The sequence below is a fragment of the Nyctereutes procyonoides genome, unplaced genomic scaffold, assembly GCF_905146905.1.
Source record: "Nyctereutes procyonoides isolate TBG_1078 unplaced genomic scaffold, NYPRO_anot_genome, whole genome shotgun sequence".
Lineage (NCBI taxonomy): Eukaryota > Metazoa > Chordata > Mammalia > Carnivora > Canidae > Nyctereutes > Nyctereutes procyonoides.
This window is the reverse complement of record NW_026575049.1, coordinates 23,844,771-23,861,143: the sequence shown is the minus strand read 5'-3', so window position 1 is coordinate 23,861,143 and position 16,373 is coordinate 23,844,771. Positions and strand designations below refer to the sequence as shown.

The 16,373-nt window shown below is 47.2% G+C and overlaps 1 pseudogene; it reads left to right on the top strand.

Annotated features, from left to right (window-relative positions):
• Window positions 1-647: 647 nt before the first annotated feature.
• Window positions 648-1,910, top strand: LOC129512009 (heterogeneous nuclear ribonucleoprotein A3-like; annotated as a pseudogene).
• The last annotated feature ends 14,463 nt before the right edge of the window (window positions 1,911-16,373 follow it).

Sequence of the window (16,373 nt, the reverse complement as noted above, 5' to 3'; positions counted from 1 at the left end):
GCTAAATGGACAGATTTACCCTTCAAAGAGAAGGGGTGGGTTTATTTTCAAACCACTGGGATGCAGGGAAACAAGATCTGGGATGATGCTGGTATTTTACTGGATCACACTAAAGCACTGGCCAGCAAGAGGCTCTATAGAAAATGTGCACACAGCTCTTCCTACAGCCTGCAATGCTTGTTCACTTGTTTAGTATGAGGCGGTTTCTATCAGCTGTCAACTTTATTTGTTTATTTTAGAGATTTATTTATGGGCAGTCTGAGTGGCTCAGCGGTTTAGCGCCGCCTTCAGCCCAGGGCCTGATCCTGGAGACCTGGGATCGAGTCCCACATCGGGCTCCCTGCAGGGAGCCTGCTTCTCCCTCTGCCTGTGTCTCTGCCTCTCTGTCTCTCTCTGTGTCTCTCATGAATAAATAAATAAAAATATTTAAAAGTAAATATTCATTTATTTGAGAGAGAAAGAGAAGAAGAGAGCATGCTCATGAGAGTAGGGGGAAAGGCAGAGGGAGAGAGAATCTCAAGCAGACTCCCTGTTGAGCATGGAGCCAACACAGGGCTCGATCCCACACCACTGGGATCATGACTTGAGCTAAAACCAACAGTCAACCATATTGAACTCGAGTTGGAAGAGGCGAGTCCAGTCTCAAAATGGAGGTAAAACCACCACCCGGTTGCCCCCAGCCCAACTCTGGCCGTCGCCACCACTGCCAAGGGGAGGAGGGCCATGATCCAAAGGAACCAGAGCAGTTGAGAAAACTGTTTATTGGTGGTTTGAGCTTTGAAACTAGAGATGATAGTTTAAGAGAACATTTTGGAAAATGAGGCACACTTACAGATTGTGTGGTAATGAGAGACCCCCAAACAAAATGTTCCAGGGGTTTTGGTTTGTGACTTACTCTTGTGTTGAAGAGGTGGATGCAGCAATGTGTGTCCGACCACACAAGGTTGATGGGCGTGCAGAGGAACCAAAGAGAGCTGTTTCTAGAGAGGATTCTGTAAAGCCTGGTGCCCATTGAACAGTGAAGAAAATTTTTGTTGGTGGTATTAAGAAGATACAGAAGAATATAATTTAAGAGACTACTTTGAAAAGTACGGCAAAATTGAAACCATAGAAGTTATAGAAGACAGGCAGAGTGGAAAAAAGAGAGGATTTGCTTTTGTAACTTTTTTTTCAAGATTTATTTATTCATGAGAGACAGACAGACACAGGCCGAGGGGGAAGCAGGCTCCATGCAGGGACCCCAACGTGGGACTCGATCCCAGGTCTCCAGGACCACACCGTGGGCTGAAGGCAGCGCTAAACCGCTGAGCCACCCAGGCTGCCCTGTAATTTTTGATGATCATGATACAGTTGATAAAATTATTGTTCAGAAATACCCCACTATTAATGGGCATAATTGTGAAGTGAAAAAGCCCCTTTCTAAACAAGAGATGCAGTCGGCTGGATCACAAAGAGGTCATGGAGGTGGATCTGGCAACTTCGTGGGTCGTAGAGGAAACTTTGGAGGTGGTGGTAATTTTGGCCTTGGTGGAAACTTTGGTGGAAGAGGAGGCTATGGTCGTGGAGGTGGTGGCAGCAGAGGTAGTTATGCAGGAAGTGATGGTGGATATAACAGATTTGAAGGTGACAGTGGCAACTATGGTGGTGGTGGACCAGGATATGGAAACCAAGGAGGCAGATATGGTGGTGGTGGTGGAGGATATGATGGTTACAATGAAGGAGGAAATTTTGGAGGTAACTATGATAGTGATGAGAACTATAATGATTTTGGAAATTGTGGGGGACAACAGCGATCAAATTATGGACCCATGAAGGGGGGAAGTTCTGGTGGAAGAAGCTCGAGCAGTCCCTATGGTGGTGGTTATGGATCTGGTGGTGGAAATGGTGGATATGGTAGCAGAAGGTTCTAAAAAATTTTCAGAAGAAAAGAGCTACAGTCCTTAGCAGGAGAGAGAGCGAGGAGTTGTCAGGAAAGCTGCAGGTTACTTTGAGACAGTCGTCCCAAATGCATTAGAGGAACTGTAAAAATCAGCCACAGGAGGAATGATGATCCATAGTCAGAAAAGTTACTGCAGCTTAAACAGGAAACCCTTCTTGTTCAGGACTGTCATAGCCATAGTTTGCAAAAAGTGCAGCTATTGATTAATGCAATGTAGTGTCAATTAGATGTACATTCCTGAGGTCTTCTTTCTGTTGTAGCTGTTTCTTTTTCTTTTTCTTTTCATTACATCAGGTATATTGCCCCATAAATTGTGGTAGTGGTACTAGGAATACAAAAATTAAGGGATTTTTAACTTAAAAAAAAAAAAGCAAGAGTCAGATGCTTAATTAACTGAGCCACATAGGTAACCCTATCTGGCAATGACTTTATTATCTTTTTTAAAGATTTTATTTATTCATTTATGAGAGACACACAGAGAGAGAGGCAGAGACACAGGCAGAGGGAGGAGCAGGCTCCATGTGGGGAGCCCGATGTGGGACTTGATCCCAGGACCCCAGGATCATGATCACACCCTGAGCCAAAGGCAGATGCTCAACCACTGAGCCACGCAGCCTCCCAATGGCATCAACTTTAATACATGCTCCATCTACTAGCTGCTGCCGCCCTTCCCTGTGGGCAAGTCGGGTTTGGAGCTGTGTCCAGAAAGCAGGTGAGGTCCTGTGTGAAGTCCATGAAGGAGTCACCTTCCATCTGGGAGGCTGTATTTGATGGGGCCACAGACCCTGGTGGAAGGGGATCCCTGGCGTGAATAGAAGTGGGGAAGGGTCAATGAGATGCACATGCGTGCTCCCCCCAGCTCTCTGAAGACTCTTTTCCTTCTGTGTTAGTTTTCTACTGCAGCCACTGTAACAATGAACACAAGCTCAGAGGTTGAAAAGAACAGACATTCATTCTCTCACAGTTCTGAAGGCCAGAGCCCAAAACCAAGGTATCACTAGGGCCATGCTCCCTCTGAAGGCCCTGGGGGAGGGTCCTTCCTTGCCTCTTCTAGCTATTGGTGGTTCCTGCCTGTGAGGGACCAAATGTCTGTGCTCCCCCCACCCCAACCATGCACAGGTTGAAAACCTAACCCCCAGTGTGATGGTTTCAGGAGGTGGGATCTCTGGGAAGCGTATAGGTTTAGATGAGGACATGAGGGTGGAGGCCCAAGATGAGATTAGTGCCCTTATAAGAAAAGACATGCTGAGGGATCCCTGGGTGGCTCAGTGGTTTAGCGCCTGCCTTTGGCCCAGGGCGCAATCCTGGAGACCCGGGATCGAGTCCCGCATCGGGCTCTCGGCGTGGAGCCTGCTTCTCCCTCCTCCTGTGTCTCTGCCTCTCTCTCTCTCCTCTCTATGTCTATCATAAATAAATAAATCTTTAAAAAAAAAAAAAGTAAAGACATGCTGAGGACGCAGCAAGAACACAGCCATCGGCAAACCCCGAGGAGAGCTCTTACCACACACCAAATCGGCCCCCACCTCGATCTTGAACTTCCCAGCCTCCAGAACGATGAGAAATAAATGTGTAAGCCCCTGGTCTACGATGTTTCATTTCAGCAGCCTAAGCAGACCGGACACCCACTGGTGCTCCTTGGCTTGTGGGAGCATCAGTGCCATCTCTGCCTCTATCTTCCCATGGACTTCTTCCCTCTGGCCAGTGTCTTTGTGTCCAAACTTCCCTCTTCTTCTAAAGATTCTATTCTTTGACTAGTATTCTAAAGATACCAGTCATTGGATTAGAAACCCCCCTATCCCCAGGGGACTCTCTTATTAACATGCAAAGATCCTATTGCTAAATAAAATCACTTTCGTAGTTTCGGGGTAGACATGCATATTTGAGGGACCCTGTTCAACCCAGTAAACCTTCAGTTCCATTAGCCTCTCCAGGCCACCCCAACTCACTCTCCTCGAGCTGCCCTTGCCTGGAAACCACCTTCTCGGAATGACCTTTCTTGGTTGTGTGTCCACATACAAGTTGTCCCTTCTCTTTGTCCCCATCACCCTTTCCCCAGACTTGGTCCACAGTCACAACTATTTTTATCAGTGAGTCTTTCCACAATGCAGCTTCCCAGCAGACTGCATATAGATACCTCCTTTCAGGGCCCTTCTCTCTGCAAAGTGCTCATCTTAGAAAATCTGGATAGATTCTGAGTTTGATCTTTATACCAACTACTTACACACACACAGGCTCACTCACCCTAATTGGCATGGCTGCGCTGCCCCAAGCTGCTAGCTGACTTCAGGCCAAGGTGCAAAGGAGGCTCCAAAGAAGGAGGAAGACACTGAATGCTATGTATGTTCTCTGCCATGCCCCAGTGGACACCGGCCCTAGAATCCACAGAGGCCACTGGCCATCCTCCATTTGGAAAAGGAGGCAGTTAAGGCATTGGGGGGAAAAATTTTTTAAGAATTTATTTTTAAGTAATCTCTACACCCAACATGGGGCTCAAACCTGCAACCCCAAGATCAAGAGTCCCATGCTCTACCCACTGAGCCAGCCAGGTGCCCAAAGGGGCCTTGGAAGTTTTTTTTGTTTTTGTTTTTTTGGTTTTTTTTTTCCCCTTGGAAGTTTATAGGACTTCCTCAAGGCCATAATAAATATGTGATAAATGGAAGACTCTGGAATCATGCTTAGTTGTCTTTCTTTCTTTATTTTTAAGATTTTATTTTATTTTTTATTCATTTGAGAGACAGAGAGAGAGTACACAGGAGAAGGAGGGGGAGGGAGAGTGCAGACTCCCGGCTGAGTAGAGAGCCCAACTTGGGGCTCTATCCCAGAACCCTGGGATCACGACCCCAGCCAAAGGCAGATGCCCAACGAACTGAGCCACCCAGGCACCCCTTTAGCTATCTTTCTAATCTCCCACCCTGCCTGAGCTAGGCCCTGTGCACCCAAGCCTTCAAAGGACTTCCCACCCTCCCAGTCTACACTGTGCTTCTACCCAGCAAGGATCCCACTTCCAGCTAGTCCTACAATATGTGACAACCCATGGCCCAGGGGAGGTGGATATTATTCTCCCCCCCCCGGGGGGGTGGCAGACAGTGAGAAAAATAATTTATCACACGCTTAAATCACATTTCCCCAGGATGCCTGGGTGGCTCAGCCAGTTAGGCTGCTGCCTTTGGCTCAGGGTCCTGGGATCCAGGCCCACGTGGGGCTCCCTGCTCAGAGGGGAGTCTGCTTCTCCCTCTGCCTCTGTTCCGCCCCCATGCTGTCTCTCTGTCTCTCTCACATAAAATCTTTAAATAAATAAAAGTCACGTTGTGCACCTGCAAACACTGCCAGCTTTGCCTGGCAAAGTTGCACAGGAGCTGCGTGGCGCTCTAAGTCCCTCCACAGGCAAAGCCACGATTTCCTCGGCAGGTGGACGCACATGGAGCATCCAGAACCTATAATAACCAGAACCTATAATAACCCGCGCTTTGCAACAAGCGCTTTTTCTCCCTCCTCATTATTGCCTCACTTTAAGAGGAGGAGGGAGTAACCGCTCCCCTGGTTACAAAGAGACTTAGGAAATGTGCTGCAGGAGGCCACTCTGTCGCCAAGAAAGACAATGGAATACATTTTAAATGTCTTTCCTGGCTCTGAACCCTTTGGGGGAATTCACTTTACAAGAAAAGGGAAGGAGGCCCTGAGTCTCCAGGCATGCGTGTGGGTCCCAGGTCCCAGGTCCCTGGCTCCCCAAGGTCAAGGCCAGGGTCAAGGTCGCAGAGGTGGACCTAACACGGGCTCCTAGGGCTTCCAATGCAGGAAAATGCTCACAAAATGCAGTTGTTCTCTGCAATGGCTCATGTCCCTTCATGTTTGATGTGGGTTTTTTTTTTTAACATTTTATTTATTCATTCATGAGAGACACACAGAGGCAGAGACACAGGCAGAGGGAGAAGCAGGCTCCCTGTGGGGAGCCCGACGTGGGACTCGATCCGAGAACCCCGGGATCACCACCTGAGCCGAAGGCAGATGCTCAACCACTGAGCCACCCAAGGGTCCCTCCCTTTCTGTTTGGAAGGCTCCTCTGTCTGTGCCCACTGAACCCGCACTCCGCAGAGGACGAACTCGATTAGAGTCCCCAGAGCGCTGTATGTCACTCTTCTGTCTCCCCCACTGGATAGACAGGCCCTTAAGGCTCTGGGTACCTTTGGCGCACAGCAGAGGACCTGGCTCGGTGGCCAAGACCCGACTAATGCTTGAGGGATGGATCCCTGAGCCGTTGCCAGCGTGAAGTTCCCAAGGGACCGTCCATTTCTGGTGCTTTATAAATTCCTCGTGGGGGGAGAAAAGTCACCAAAGATTCCAGCCAGCAGGAACTTAGAAATGGAGAGCTTGGAATTATTTGCTCTGAATGTATTGCTAAACCAGCCAGGCCATTCTTTTCTTTTCTTTTCTTTTTTTAAGATTTTATTTATTTATTCATGAGAGACAGAGAGAGAGAGTCAAAGACACAGGCAGAGGGAGAAGCAGGCTCCCTGCGGTGAGCCCGATGTGGGACTGGATCCCAGGTCTCCAGGATAATGCTCCAGGTGGAAGACAGGCACCAAACCGCTGAGCCACCCAGGGATCCCCAAGCCAGGCCATTCTGACAATTGATCTGTGGACCAGCGGGGTCAGGAGTTAATGCTGGCACTAAACGCTGGTGACAATGGTGTCTGATGATTTGGCAGTTTGGCCCACTTAGGGGAAGGGCCAGGCTGAATCAGTGAAAAGTCTGAATTAAACAAAATATAATAGAATGTAACCATTTATTTTTTTTTTAAGATTTACCTATTTATGAGAGAGAGCAGGAGTGAGAGGGACAGAGGCAGAGAGAGAGAGAATCCCAAGCAGACTTGCCCTGAGCAGGGAGCGGGTAATAGAGAAGGGAATTCAGGACTCAATCTCAAGACCTGAGATCACCACCAACCAGAGTCCCATCCTTAACCCACTGTGCCACCCAGGTGTCCCCAAATGTAGCCATTTTAAATGATCTCTTAATAACCTTATTTTAAACAATTGCACATACTATAAATGAGTTTGTTAAGGTAAATTTGAGGGGAGTACCTACCTTTCAGAAGTGAATGAAATGATGTTTTGACTCATGCTATAGATGCATTTGAGGACCAAAGTAAATCGTTTCAACTTCATATGGTTTCTATCACCCAGGAGGAATGAAGATGCAGTATTTATTATCAAGTAAGACACTCAAATAAAGAACCTTTTTCTCTCCTTAACTAAACTTATAAAACAATATAATAAAGGTCTGTGAAAACATGATCAAATAATCAACTTTTATTTAAAATCAGTATTTGGCTATTTGGAAACCAAAGTATCCTTTCATACCCAGAATATATGGTTCCTAACACCAGAAAAATCATTTTAACCATGACCTTTGACCATCTAAATGGTTTTTACAGGTAGGACTTTCTAAGAATGTTTAGATCTGGACCTAACTTGTGTTATTCAAACTTCTGCCGAAGTTTTACTAAATCAAAATCAATCAATCTTGAATTGACAAATTCAATCTTGAATTGACACCAAGACTCTTACCAAGCCTGAGCTCCCCCTATGAATTGCAAAATATTTATCTAACACTTTTCAAGAGGAAATCACTAAGTCCACTGACATTCATCACAGACAACCAAATGGGACATACGTTTGTGGTTTTTAGTTTATTTATTTCGGGGCGCCTGGGTGGCTCAGATGGTTAAGTGTCAGACTCTTGGTTTCAGCTCAGGTCATGGTCTCAGAGTTGTAACATTGAGCCCCACATCAGGCTCTGCGCTCAGTCTGCTTGAGATTCTCCCTCCCTCTCCCTCTACCCCTACCCCCTCTAAAATCAATCAGTCTTGGGATCCCTGGGTGGCGCAGCGGTTTGGCGCCTGCCTTTGGCCCAGGGCGCGATCCTGGAGACCCGGGATCGAGTCCCACATCGGGCTCCCGGTGCATGGAGCCTGCTTCTCCCTCTGCCTATGTCTCTGCCTCTCTCTCTCTCTCTCTCTGTGACTATCATAAATAAATAAATAAATAAATAAATAAATAAATAAATAAATAAATAAATAAATAAATAAATGAAATAAAAAAAAGATTTTAAAATCAATCAGTCTTTTTTTAATTAAATAAAATTAATTTATTTTTTAGTAATCTCTACACCCAATGTGGGACTCGAACCCACGACCCCAAAATCAAGAGTCTCATGCTTTTCTGACTGAGCCAGCCGGGAGTCCCGGACTGTGTTTTTTTTTTTTACATTTCAAAAATATTCACATGCAAAGAAACATTTTCCAGAATCCTTGTGCCTAATAATTATGTAATTGCAGAAAAGTTGGTCCAAATCCTGATTACTTTCAGGAGACATTTTGGAGAGAGATTATGGGATAACTCATATCTCAGTATCTAACTGTCTCCAGGTTATGATTTTGGTCGCTTGTATTTTCCATTTGCAAAGTTTTGCATCAGCACCCACCTTATAGACAGAAGAATTGGAGCACAGAGGCCACACACGGAGCCAGGGACAGAACTGGTCATGACCACGTGAGCTGTCTTCTTCTGCCGTGAAGCAACCAGCCCTTGGTGGGGGCTCCACACTCACCCGCTCATCTGTCTGTTTTAGATACACACAGGGCTGAACGATTCAGTATCTATATGCAAGCTTGTCTTAAAGCCTGCATTTAGTTTTTTAAATCTTATTGATGTGTAATATGTAATAAATATTGAATGCCAATCATATATTGAGGTTTTAATTTTTAAAAATCTAATACAGGCTTGCCCATGTACAAATAACACACAAAGTATGGAGCTGACAAATGCTTCCTGTGAGTAGAATCCGTATTGTAAGATCAAGTGACCATTTCATGCTATTTTAGGGTTTGCATTTTAGGGTTTGATGCATTTTAGGGTTTGATGCATTTTAGGGTTTGATGCAGTATTCACGGAGCACTGTAAGATTACCACACGAGAGTGATTATCATATACTAATAGTAGTAACTACTTACATGGGTTTCACATTTTATAAACCTGTACTTTCAGAAAAAAATATTGGTAACATAATTTTTTTTTAAGATTTTATTTATTTATTTGACAGAGAGAATGCAAGAGAGCACAAGCATGGGGAGCGGCAGACAGAGGGAGAGGGAGAAGCAGGCTTCCCGCTGAGCAGGGAGTCCTACTTGGGGCTCAGTCAGGACCCTGAGGTCATGACCTGAGCTGAAGGCAGATGCTTAACTGACTGAGCCACACAGGGAATACATAATGACAAAATTGGGAATACAGAATGATATCTTGCAGAATTAATAATCCATGAAACGGTGTTTGGGAAATGGTGATTTCACATAAATCCGATGAGTTTTAAGGGTATGAAAATTTTTTCCTCTTCCTCCAAATTAAAAAAACAAAACAAAAAAACAATAAACAAACAGACAAACAAACAAACAAATAAATAAATATTGAAAAAAAACAACAACCAAGAATACAGTGGGCAAGGCACCTCAGTGGCCCAGTCAGTTAAGCATCTGACTCTTGGTTTCAGCTGAGGTCATCATCTCAGGGTCATGGGATCGAGCTCCGCATCAGGCTCTGCGCTCACTCTTTCCAAAAAATAAAAGGATACCGCAGGTAGGGCAGCCCGGGTGGCTCCGCGGTTTAGCACCGCTTTCAGCCCAGGGCCTGATCCTAGAGACCCGGGATCGAGTCCTGCGTCAGGCTCCCTGCGTGGAGCCTGCTTCTCCCTCTGCCTGTGTCTCTGCCTCTCTCTCTCTCTCTCTCTGTGTGTCTCTCATGAATAAATAAAATCTTAAAAAAAAAAAAGAATACAGCAGGTATAATCTAAGAGAGAAACTTCCAGGCTGAAGTCAGGAGACCCTGGATAAACCATTTCATTTCTCCAGGTCTTAACTTCTTTGCTCCCCGTGGTCCTGGATTCAGCTCACACCAGGATCTATGGCCTTACCTTTCGCCCAGGCTTTCTGTCCAACTCCCAAGCCTGGCTTGAGAAAGCTCATTCAAAGCGAACTTTCCCTCTCTGCTTAGGATCAGTCTCAGGCTATGGGCCTCCTCCACAGGAACCAGGCTGCTCCCACGTGGGCTCAAAGCATGTTTGCTAGATGAATCAACGACCCTAGAAAGCACCCACAAATTACTATGATGTGGCAGTGTGGTGTTGTGAGGAGAAAGAGACGGGCATCTACTTTAAAGCACTGCTATTAACGAGAACATTGGCCAGACTCTTACAGCACTTTACCTTTCCTATCTTTTTTCTACCCCTTAATATATTTTGCAACATCCTACTTGGAGCTGACTTGCCGAATTTGGTAAAAGCAAAGGAGAGAGGGATGGTGGGAGGTGAGCACCATTCAGCTATGCGTGTGCTTCTACTGACACCAAAGGTTTGCTCTGAGACGGACACCGGAGCCCAGGCACAGCCTGCCACAAGCGCTGGGGAGTACACACTCGTGTGGGCTGTCTGAGAAAGGCACACGAGGAGCTGTCTGTAATGGCAAAACGGGGTATCCAAACCACCGATCAAGTCCCACATAAAAGTTGATTCCCCACTGTTTCTGGTCTGTGTCTCATTTTGTGGGTATGTATTAGAAAAATATACCAGCACTCACGAAATCCCCCTCCTGCCCTTTCAAAAGCTATGAAGGAGAAAAGGAATTAATTATGCCGAAAGTGGAGTCATAAAACCTCAATGGGCATGGCAGGAGGAGCCAAGGATGATCTATTAGGATCAAACAGATGGCTTCAGCCTTCCTTCTAAAATTGTGCCTGTACAACCACCATTTAAAAATATATCCATAAAAAATAATAAAATAAAATAAATAAAATAAAAATATACCCATAGTCAAGGGGCGCCAGGGGGCTAAGGGGGTTAAGCATCTGCCTTTGGCTCAGGTCATGATCCCGGGGTCCTGGGATGGACGTAGGACTCCCTTGCTCAACAGGGAGACTGCTTCTCCCTCTCCCTCTGCCTGCCGCTCCCCCTGCTTGTACTCTCTTGCATTCTCTCTCTGTCAAATAAATAAATAAAATATATTTTTTTTAAATAGGGATGCATGGGTGGCTCAGTAGTTGAGCATCTGCCTTTGGCTCAGATCATAATCCTGGGGTCCCAGGATCGAGTCCCACATTGGCTCCCCGCAGGGGGCCTGCTTCTCCCTCTGTCTATGTCTCTGCCTCTCTCTCTCTGTTTCTCTCATGAATAAATAAATAAAATCTTTAAAATAAATAAATAAGAATTAAAATATTACAATAGTCAAAGACAAGGGGCACTGATGCAGGGTGCCCCACCTAGCAGCTGATTGCTAAGACAAAGAGGCAGGTCTCCAGCACACTCTGTCTGCCTGGGAGCTCGGGTCTTGGATCAACGGGTCCCTTCCCCCACAGAGATGAAAGGCCACAGCCGGCCCTGCCTCCAGTCCTCCAGCAGCCCAGGCGCTGGCCCGGCATGGGGCTCACCTACGCCCCCAGCTCAGTGGAGACAGCTGTTTTGAGTTGCTTCCATAACCTTTTCCAGAAGCCTCACCAGACAGGCAGTCCAAGAATGGGTTAGCCCCTTTGGAAGGAAGTCCAGAGGATGTTGGGGCCTGAGGGTACCACATGGCAGAAACAGGCAGGTCTAAGGAAGAAGTCACCCTTAGCATGCGTCCTTCTGTGTCTCTGATCTGGGGCGAGTGGTGGGGGATTGCTCAATAGTGGGGGCACTGAGTCTCTCCCAGGCACACTCCCAGCATCCCCATCACATACACACAGTGACCGAGTGGACATCTCCACACAGAGTCCGATCCTTTGCAAGCAGCCCCCAGCCAGGGAGCACACTGATTCTGCTAACAATGCCACAGACCAAGCTTTTGTGATCTATCTGCTGAGCACACAGTGACTATTTTGAGGATTTCATTATCTTTTCTGTAAACTTTACTAGACTATAATTTAGACAATCCCCCCCCAAAAAATGTGTGCTTGTCTTTAAGTGCACCACTTGATGAGTTTCGATAAATATATACACTTACAAAACCACCACAGGGCACATTTTTAACTGTCCTCAGTAATTGTCTCATTTTCATCTTTGGGAGGTGAATTTAATTTCTGGAAATATGCAAAAGCCATAACAACCGAGCCTGATCCATAAGCATACTGACCAAAATAACTCTCATCATTTAAGATCAAAAACAAGGCAAAATGCAAATATGGCCACAAAGTAAGTCATTTGTTGTGTAGTTTGGACTATCTCTGAGATTTCTTTTCTTTTCTTTTTTAAATAGATTTTATTTATTTATTCATGAGAGACAGAGAAAGAGGCAGAGACATAGATGGAGGGAGAAGCAGTCTCCATGCAGGGAATCTGATGTGGGACTCGACCCCAGGACTCCGGGATCACGCCCTGGGCCGAAGGCAGATGCTCAACCGCTGAGCCACCCGGGCATCCCTCTGAGGTTTCTTTTTACGAGAAATTCCAAATGTATTTTTTCATCAAGGATATGACCAATGTTAATATTTAGAAATCACTGAAAACAGTTTGCAAAGGTTTATATTTTACACATTCTTCCACCTAATCATTAACAGCCTTCTAGGAAACAAGTCTTCCGAGTCAGATATTCACTGAAATGTAAACTCCTGGGGTTAGACACTTGGCACAGTCCAGTTCTCTGTGACTGTACAGATTAGTGGTAAAGTTTCCAGAACTGAGGCTAGTGCATTCTGAGCCAGCCCTGCACGCTCGGTGCCATCGCGCAATGTCCAATCACCTCTCCAGTGGAAACACAAACGCTTTCTATAGTACACTTTGCCCGGTGTCGCACTGTTAGGAAAGAAAGCCCCAGTGTGTAGAATATTCGCGCTGACCACGTGCCCGGGGCAGCCTAAACCTTTATGCGAATTCACTGTGCGGCCTGACTTGTCCCTACTGTAGGAGGAAGGAGGCGAGGCTCAGAGAGGTGAAGTAACTGGAGCAGAGACACACGGCAGGCAGCGCCCACTGGGATCCAGACCGGGGCAGTCAGGCTCCCCACCCCGAGTGTGTACCCTTGCTGCTCGAGCACAAAAGAACTTTCAGTAAAGTCACTGAACTGTTTCCAAGTGGGGCCCCAGGGGCAGAAAGAGCCAACAGTGACATTCCCGGGTGCCAAGGTGGCAGGTGGTCAGCGGCACTCAGTACGCACATTTGGGTCTGTCCTGACCCAGGGATCCTGATGTTCTGTGGGGGACAGGTTGTCTGAGACTCCAGTGAGGGCTCTAGAACACTCACCACAAACACGCGCATGGATACACACACACCCCCAAACACACACAGGAAACCACACGGTCCACGGGATCAACCCGATTGGGAGCCTGCCCTGCTCCCCTGCCCCACCCCAGGGAAATTTCTCCTTATCCAAAGTTTTTTAATTTTTTAAAAAATATTTTCTTTATTTGAAAGAGAGAGAAAGAGAGAGAGGGAAAGAGCATAGAGAAGAGCAGAGGGAGAGAGAGACAAGCTGACTCCACAATGAGTGCAGAGCCTGACGTGGGGCTCTATCCTGAGATGGTGACCTGAGCCAAAAGCAAGAGTGAGACACTTAAGCGACTGAGCCACCCAGACTCCCCAAAGTTTTAGAATTTTTGATTTGCTAATTCCAATACCCGAAATGTTTGGAACAATAAATCACTGTATTCATCAAGATCAAATGTCCTGGGGCACCTGCGTGGCTTAGTGGTTGAACGTCTGCCTTTGGCTCAGGTCATGATTCCAGGGTCCTGGGATCAAGTCCCGCATCGGGCTCCCCATCTGCTTATGTCTCTGCTTCTCTCTGTGTGTGTCTCTCATGAATAAATAAATAAGATCTTAGAAAAACCCAAAAGATCAAATGTCCTGTACATCCTTGCCTCCTTCTAGTCCCTCCACCCACCCCGCCACCCCAGTACAAAGCCACGCTGAAATCCCGAGAATAAATCTGTCTGACAGGTTTGAGCCCAGTGGGGAGCTCGTGCTGACAGCAGGTAGGCAGAGGCCGAGATGACGGGCTGTGAGCATCACTCATCTGTTTGCTCAGCTTATTAAGGGCATCTGGGGGTCGGGAGCTTGGAATATCCTGGGAGGGAACCAAGACCCCTCCCCTTGCAGAGCACCCATTCCAGCAGAGGGAGACAGAGAACAAATAATAGGCAGGAGAAGCCTTGCAATCTGCTCGGTAGGCGTTACAAAGTGATGACAGGACTTAAAAAGATAAGTTCCAGGGGGGTGAGGGGGATCCAGATGTTGAGCAATTTGGAGTCAGGTGGTCAGGGCAGACCTGGGGGAGGAGGTGACATTCAGGGAAAGCCTCCACGGAGGCGGCACAGCGGGTCACTTGGGTAACTTGGAAGGACGAGCTCCAGTGCCAGGGCTCTTCCCGGGTAAGGACGGAATATGCCTGGCATGTCCCCGGAGGCCAACGTGGCGGAGGAGCTCAGAGAGGTACAGGGCCAGGGGCACATGACGGGGGACCTGAGAAGTCGTTGTAAGAACCCTAGCATCGGGGACGCTGGGTGGCTCAGTGGTTGAGCCCCTGCCTTTGGCTCGGGCCGTGATCCCGGTGTCCGGGATCGAGTCCCACATGGGACTCCCTGCAGGGACCTGCTTCTCCCTCTGTGTCTCTGCCTCTCTCTGTGTCTCATGAATAAATAAATAAAATCTTACAAAAAGAAAAAAAAGAACGTTACCAACATGAAAGAAAAGGAGCCACTGCGAGGTTCAGAACAGGGCATCACTCGGGCGGTTGAGAAGTGACTCTAGCAGACGAAGGAGGAGCAGCTGACGGGTGTAGGCACAATGGCAGTGACCCAGAGGGGACAGGAGGGTGGCTCCACCGGACGAGACAAGGGAATGACAGACTCTGTATTCTGATGCAGAGCCAAGGGCGGCTCATGGCAAGATTGGCTCTGGGGTGGGGTTTTGACCCAAGGAGAGCCGCAGGCAGTGGAGTGGGGTCAGGCTGGGAGGGGACCAGGCCTGCGGACAAGACGAGGCAAGTGGATAGGGACAGCTGCACAGGCCCGTGCAAGCAAGGATGCTGGCGAGGCACCTGAGCACACGGCGGTGGGGGGCTCAGGGAGAGGTTCCTGCAGAGACAGAAAGGTGGGGGCTGCGGGGAGCCGGTGGCAAAGCCCTGAGAAAGCACTAGGGAGAAAAGGTAAAATACAAAATTAAATTCTGGCTCATGCAGAGACGTTAATTTCACCCAAAGAAAGAGGAGGCCTTAAATACGTTCATTTGGGCTTTACAGAAAATCCAGTTCCCATGTACAAATGTGGCACAAGCTGTAATGGAGTAGATGGTATTTTCAGCTCTTTGGGGGGCCTCTTTACACTGTTCTTTCTTTCTTCTTAAGATTTAATTTTCTTTCTTTCTTTCTTTCTTTCTTTCTTTCTTTCTTTCTTTCTTCTTAAAGAATTTATTTATTTATTCATGAGAGACACAAAGAGAGGCAGAGACCCCAGCAGAGGGAGAAGCAGGCTCCATGCAGGTAGCCTGATTCAGGACTCGATCCCAGGACTCCAGGATCATGCCCTGGGCTGAAGGCAAGAGCTAAACTGCTGAGCCACCAGGCATCCCTAATTTTCTTTATTCTAGAAAGCAACAAAGCTGGCAGAGGGCTGGAGGAGGAGGAGCAGAGGGAGAGGGATAAGCAGACTCCGTGCTGAGTGTGGACCCCAACACAGGGTTTGATTCCATGACCCTGAGATCATGACCTGAACTGAAACCAAGAGTTAGACGCTTAACTGACTGAGCCACTGAGGTGCCCCTCCCCTTGATTGTATTCTTATCAGTTTTTATAACACATAAAACCTCATGTCGCATGAGAAGCCTTTGTAAGCTATGCAGTTTACAATTATGCTGGCCTCTCCAAATGACCAAAAAGTCTGCACATTTTTGACATTGAATCAGAGGAGATGAATATCATCTATTTTAAGACAAAAATTTGATTCTGATTGTCACTAGACATCTTATTTCAGAACTTGCATTCTTGTAGCATTTCCTAGTTTACACCCATAATCTAATCTGATGCTGAAAACCCCCGTGAGGCGAATAGGAAAGCATTCGCTGAATGCCTGACCCACTTTCCTGGGTACGGGCCATGAAGCCAGAGGATTCAGGGACCTGGCCCGGCAGCCTCCAAAGGCGCCAGCCAAGCTCCCTGGCTCTGGGCCCAGTTCTCTATTTCTTGTGGTTCTTCTTGATTAAAAAGGAGAAACAGTTCGGCTGGAAGAAAGAGAGTCAGAAAAGATGGAGAGAGCCTGAGGAAGCCACAAAGAAAGGGCAAGAGTAGTTCTTAGACTCCCACCACCACCACTGGGAGCACCTGGGTGGTTCAGGGGTCGAGAGTCTGCCTTCGGCTCAAGTCGTGATCCTGGGATCCCGGGATCGGGTCCTGCATCAGGCTTCCTGCAGGACACCTGCTTC